The sequence below is a fragment of the Typopeltis vanoorti genome, chromosome 5 (genome assembly GCF_054136105.1).
Source record: "Typopeltis vanoorti isolate ZY-2024b chromosome 5, IOZ_Tvanoo_1.0, whole genome shotgun sequence".
Lineage (NCBI taxonomy): Eukaryota > Metazoa > Arthropoda > Arachnida > Uropygi > Thelyphonidae > Typopeltis > Typopeltis vanoorti.
The window spans coordinates 64409299-64416380 of record NC_143553.1 but is presented as its reverse complement, the minus strand read 5'-3'; the positions used below and the strand labels follow the sequence as shown (position 1 = coordinate 64416380).

Sequence of the window (7082 nt, the reverse complement as noted above, 5' to 3'; positions counted from 1 at the left end):
CACACACACACACACACACACACACACACACACACACACACACACACACACACACACACACACACACACAAAGAGAGATCAGGGATTTCCCAATTCCCTTCCAAACCACACTGCACACATTCGGCATTAAAGAGCTTTGTCCAACACGGCCACAAAGGGATGAAAATGGGAAGTAGAAATCCATAGTACGATACAGGGGGATAAAAATGGAAGATAAATTATTGAATGCCTGTTATTAGAAGCCTGTTGTGTCACTAGCGGCTGTCAAGAAGCCCACGTCGAAAGGATGGTACGAAAACACAGGAGGGAGTGCATTACGGCATAACATTCCTCTCCTACGTCGACATCTGCTCTGAGCATCATTAAAATATGCACATTTTGTTGCTTTTTATCCGAAAGTTGACAGGACTGCATTATTAGTCATCACTAAAGTCTTACTGGTCTTCCATTCATCGCAAGCTATAAGTATACGAGAAAGAGTTAGTTACCTCATGGTGCAATTAGCTCTCACTTTGAGAATCATTCAAATTAGAAAAGTGCTTCACACTTTCCATCAGTACCTCCTCGTCTGTAAAGTCAGAGAGAATATTTTCATAATGTAATTATTTTGATACGCAAATAATGTAAAAGGAGCATCTGGAAATAAGTTGTAATATTTTACATACTTATTTCCAACTTACACAGTGAGGAAAGGTCTACCAGTATCCATTTACTGCACAGATCTGGGCACTTAATTGATTTTGAAACAGCTGATTTTGATCTGAGTATTTTGATGATCCTCTGATTATGATTGAGATCTGGGCATTCTCAAAGGTAAGAGAAAGTGAACAAATCTTGCTTCCAAGAAATAAGCAGCACTACGTTTTGATAGCCTTAAAGTTCACAAAGCTATCTTCATTCCATTGAAGAATAGCGAAATTCACTGATTATGATTCTCTATTTTATGCGAAATATTCATTTGACATGCTTGGGAGTGTCCAAGTCACTTTGGGCACTAAAGAGTATGTCTAATGAAGATGAGAAGAAGAGGAGTATGGTATTCTGTCATCAATAAAACTCTGGAAAGGATTAGAGGTGAATGAAAAAAAGGTCGTTTACATCAGGAGGAAGAAAGCGTTGAAATTTCAGGGCCGTTGTTCTTCACTGGTGAAAAATGTGAAAAGACGAAGCCGATACCATGTCAAGCACTGATGTAGTAATTAGAGAAGGACTTGGTGAATAATTTGCAAAAAGTAGATCTGACAGGCCTCTGTACCACACTGCATAAAATGCTTTAGAAATGTTGGGAGCGATCTATTTGCAGAACCACGTCAGTTTCTGCAAATCTTTCCATGGCTTGTGTCCAAAACGTGCCTAGTAACAGATCAGTTAAGACAGAAATTCATATCGATGGTCACTAAACAGTTTGAGAGACTCCATTTGTTAAGAAGTTGGCTGTCGATGACCTTCTCCACGAGTTTTGAGACAGCCTAAGTGAGAGAAACTGAAACGATAGTTTAATGGCCCGCCGTTTTCGCCTTTTTGGAATCGGTTGAATATAAGCTTCGTTCCGTGCTGTAGGGTACAGCATGTCACCAGTGCAATGACCTGTTGGTGTACCTGTTATTTTGAGAATCTTCTGATTTCCTTCTGAAGAGAGACTAAACGAAGAATCTAGTGAACTATTATTGATAATATAGGCATAGAGAATCATGGATAATATATCCATGATTCTCTATACAGAAATGGAGAAGAAAATTATGCTAGGAGGCCTGCCTTATCTTTGATTGATCTGATCTTGAGATTGTATCATCAGAATATGTGAGAGAAGTAATGAAGGAAAATACACAGAAGCTGCACCTAATGGCTCTTGCAATGATTCAGAGGGCAAGACCTCTTTTACGTAGGAGTACGTTTGTCACATTTTGCCTTTTCAAATTCAGATTTTGACTTTTTACTTCTTTTCTAAACCGTATAAGTTGAGTGCGAAGCTGAAGTTTTGCGATATTAAAGTCATGAACTGGTTGAGATACTTGAAAAGAACCAAGGTATGGATAGTGTTCGGAGACTTTGAGTGGATACAGGTCGAAGCAGGGTGTTTGGATGAGTAGAATGGGAAAAGTAATCTGAGAATGGGTATGAGAACGAAATGCCATTTTGAGATGTGAACGTCGAAGTTTCACATCTCAACACTTACCTCACTACCTGAAGTAAGCATTCATGATTAATTCAGAATTCATGCTTACTTGAAGTAAGCATTCAGAATTCATGCTTACTTCAAGTAGTGAGTTAAGCATGAATTCTTATTAATGGAGGGAGGGAATAAAGGCAGGAAATGACTGCAACAAAATATGATGAGGAAACTTTGAGACAGTGTAAACCAAACAGAGGATTCTCCGTTTTGCATTTGCTGATATGGCATGGCAGATTTGACAAATGTGCATGTAACTCTATCCGAAAGAACCGTGTAATGTGAAGTTTAGAGAGTTGAGGTGGATAACTCATGGTTCATTAGCAATAACAATTCTGATTTGGTCGATTGTAAGTGATGGTGGAGGTGTACATCATTTAATTATATTAGCATTAGTTATCACGACAACTGAACCTCGTTTTATAAGTAGACATGACAAATTGAAACATGCAAGCCCAGGGCGACAAATTACTTTAGCTCTCGATGGTTTAAAGCACTTTGAATCATTCACACAGTGGAAAAGTAAATTTGTAAATTAAATTTTAAATATTTTTGATTTGAAAAGTTTAAAACATTCTTAGACGCTTGAAGCGTGTAGAAAGGCTTATGTGTTCGTCACACATGTTGACTCGTTTTGACGATAATATATCAGAACACAGAAAGATAAGTAAATAATTATTTATTGACCTATTGCTGTTATTTCGCTGGTGTTATAACTAGCATCTTCAGAGCACAAACCACAGTTTGTCACAGTACGCGAGACTACAACAACATGGTTTAATAATGGGACTAGTTTGAAAAATTGTAGCAACAACACAAAGACTAAAGTCCTAATTAAGCACCATCTATGTAAAAAAAACATAGAGAAAAACCAGGTACTAGTTGTGTCTTAAGATGACTGTCTCCCAAATCTTAGGCAAATTTATACAGCCATATTTGTTAAGATTCGGAGTATGTTTCATGGCTTCTGTTGCTTCTAAGAATAATCTCTCTGACTTGTAAACTCGCGTACTGTGACAAACCACAGTTTGTCACAGTACGCGAGACTACAACAACATGGTTTAATAATGGGACTAGTTTGAAAAATTGTAGCAACAACACAAAGACTAAAGTCCTAATTAAGCACCATCTATGTAAAAAAAACATAGAGAAAAACCAGGTACTAGTTGTGTCTTAAGATGACTGTCTCCCAAATCTTAGGCAAATTTATACAGCCATATTTGTTAAGATTCGGAGTATGTTTCATGGCTTCTGTTGCTTCTAAGAATAATCTCTCTGACTTGTAAAAGCTTCTGTGCAGTACCTTTGTTTTCTTCCAGTTGATCCTGTGTGCAGGGATATCCAAAGCATGGTCTGCTAGGCCCGACTTGTCATAGCGATAGTTCCGATGTATCTTTTATGTTCACTGATGCGGATGTCCACAGCTCTTCCTGTTTGTCCGTATGAGCTTGATCACACGAGCACGGTACTCCGCAGACTCCTGGATGTGATGAAGGAGAGAGGCTGTGCCTTTAATGTATGGGATGGTGACTGTTTTCTTGTAGTTTTCCGTGGTGGATAGTGGATCTATCTCGTGGGGATTATAGCCATTGGCTAAGAAGGTGTGGCGTAATTAAGCCAGTTCAGCAGCAAGTGCATTGTCATCGGAACAGATTGCTCTCACTCTGTGGGTTAGCGTTTTTAAGATACCATACTGTTGAGAAGGGTGTCTTAAAAAAAATGTGTCTTATGGTATCTTAAAAACGCTAACCCACAGAGCGAGAGCAATCTGTGGAATGAAACCATTTGGTTACAGTGCCGCTATCTGACAGCGAGGTAAAGGAGGAACTATAAGGTATATGCATACTGGAAGAAAAAGAAGAAAAAAAACTGAGATTTTCTGTAGAGCAGAGAGTGCTAAAGATCTGCCTAGGGTATGTAAATGGCAGCGAAATGACATTCTTAATAATGAGAAGATGGAAAGCGAAAAGCGAATACCATTGTTCACAAGCACTGTTCAGACCAGATATTCTAATCCTGCAGGATTAGCATGTCTCAAGTCTCTTCGAAAAAGTTTAAGCAGACTTCTTTTCACCCCTTTCTTGTCTCTTTTCTAATTTAAAATGAGATATTCGTTGCGTAGAAGATATCTAAAATTTCAAATGTGCTGCTGCCAACATGGTAATTAACTCGATATCACACTTGCCTTAGCTGAATATGCCTTATTAAATGGATATTAGTGACATGTTGAATATTCATACTTTTCAAAAGCCTTCGAAAAACATGAAATATCCTATTACCGAGTTAAAATCGGTAACGCTCGCCACATCATTCCTCATTTTTCGAACGGCTAACGGCATACAACAGGTCATATCTGAAGGTTATCTATTAAAGCGCTAAATAAACTCACAATTATTTATGTCAGATGAATTATAAATTTATTATAAGTTGAAAATTTCACTGTTTTAATATAACTCAAGTATCTCACCTTTTATAAATATTTTTTCCCTGTACTTTTAAATTATTTAAAACATATGTAATATTTAAGTATATGTTCAAAGTAAATGAATATTTAAAATTTATTAAGAAAAATTACACGGATTAATTTTTATAATTTATATTTTTATAATTTTTATAATATACGTGTAAATATAAGTATTAAAATTTTTCCAAATGAATCCTACGACAAGCCATAAACATCAAAAACAAAGCATCTTTCAAAGTGATGGAAGACTATAAAATTAAAAATAAATAAATAAATTAAAAGAATATACACTTCAACCCAATGAACTAAGTTCGAACTCGATGATTGAACACCCACATGGTTTTTGTGTGTTTGTTCGTGGGGATTCAAATCTGACCATCACTAGGTGCTTATTCAACTACTATTCCTTTGATTGTTTCAGGACAAATTATTATAAAATATTATCCATCTAAAAAAAGTATTAATTAAGAATAAGGAACTTTCATTCTTGATATTTTGAAAATATTTAAAATTAGATATTTAGGTAAAATAACAATCAGATAAAACGGAGTTGATGCTCATGTTGAATCATCGTTTGTTTTTATTGTACTTGATGCATTTCTTGTTACACTCTGTATTTTAATTTTTATACGTTTAGTTGTTTTTTTATCTTTATATAAAGTACTATTTTATATTTTATTACTTTTATTGCAGATAGCTGTTTGTACATTATTTCTGATGTGTTAACTACTAACGTAAATAGATTGAAGGCAATAAAAATAATATAAATCCATTCATCGATTGATTTATTTTCAGTTAGATTCTGAATCATAAACAGTTCTTAGATTCCCCTAAAAAGAATTTTTCACGCTATTTCTATTTCAGAACGAACGAAATTGTCCTGAGTTGAATTAATAGTGAACTGATATCAGTAAAAATGATGATTACATTATCTAGCGTTTCATGTGATGTTTCTGGATCTATGAAGCAGAGCAGAGTGGCGCAGTGGAAGCGTGCTGGGCCCATAACCCAGAGGTCCGTGGATCGAAACCACGCTCTGCTAGTGAAATTTCTCTTTTTCGTCACATATTTTCTGAAAAAATATACAAAATCCCATATAATTTTCATAGTGGTATTTATTGTACATATTTTCGATATTGTTTTATCATTGTCAGCATCTTCCGATGTTCATCATTCCTAGAAAACTGAGATCTGAATGGAAAGTTTGGAAGCGGGATTAACCAGAGCAACGTGGATTAGATTGATACAGATGCCAGCAATTGAATGGCACGTTGTTCAATATATTTAATCAAGCAATTGTTTGATTAAATATATAGCTGTATAATAATTATCTACTGAACAAGTAATTAATAAAGTTTATTACTGTGTGAAGGGTAACAGGATTTTGTGGGCTTACGTGTTGTTACTACAGTTTAGGGTTATTAAATCAGCCCGGTAGATTACTATATTGGCATGACACATGAGTTATTGGCCAGTATAAAGATATCCGAATATCAGTTGTGTTCATAATGTTATTAATAATGTTTGTGTTAAATTTATTTCACGAAACTGGTTTTGCATTGTATTTTCGATTTTTCAGTGGTAGGCTGCGCGGTTTAGTGAGTAGCACCTCCATGATCTTACAGCTGTGAGATAACCTCTGGCGAATTTTCCCTTCTCACTTGGGTTCAGTACGTATTATCCAGATGAGACTCCTCGAGAAAAAGGGTTTGTTCATTATGCACCGTTTGTAATTGATGAAATAAATGAAATCCTGGTGCTCCTTCATTAAAGCCTTTATCTTCAAGTGACTCGTCATTAGAAATTCAGTAAACAACGGACTGTCCACTAAATCTCACCAATAACATTTCAAATATTTCTAATAACTGATTTCAACGCTTTTATTTCTATGTTTCCAGCTTGACTATTTGATAATGCTCTTCCGATGTACAAGCAAGCAAGATCAAGTAGATTAAGCATAACCAAGAAAAAAAAGTGAGTGCAGTTGATATGAATCCAAAAATCTAATAAAAATGTCTATCAGTTTATTTATTAGAAAATTCTATTTGCCTTCCTCATATTTTAATACTATAAAAGAAAGCTTTGTTCACCTCTCTTTATCTTCTTTTATTTATCGTTATTTCCTTGGTTTTTTGAACGATTAAAAGTTAACTATTTGGAACTTTTATCATACCTCAAATTTCAACCTCCCTAATGAGCTTCTAGTAGGATTAGAACGTAATTAATCCCATGTGACCCCTATTTCGGTTTCCGACAAACAAATTCTTACGCAAAAACTTTTTTTTCTTCATTACTATGAAAGATGTTTACCGTCATCTACTTTTTCTTTTCTCTTTTTCGAGAAAATACCAAAACCAATTTAAAGAATAAAATTTTGTGAAAAGCCAACAGAATTCACTCTTGGAAACTCTGATGTCTTTATTATTTTTATTAAGCAGATCTTTCATA

The 7082-nt window shown here is 35.2% G+C and overlaps 1 non-coding gene across 1 annotated transcript; it reads left to right on the top strand.

Moving 5' to 3' along the window:
• The first annotated feature begins 5604 nt into the window (after positions 1 to 5604).
• Positions 5605 to 5676, top strand: TRNAM-CAU (transfer RNA methionine (anticodon CAU)). Its single transcript has one exon. It is a non-coding gene; the product is annotated as a tRNA-Met (tRNA).
• Positions 5677 to 7082: the final 1406 nt, after the last annotated feature.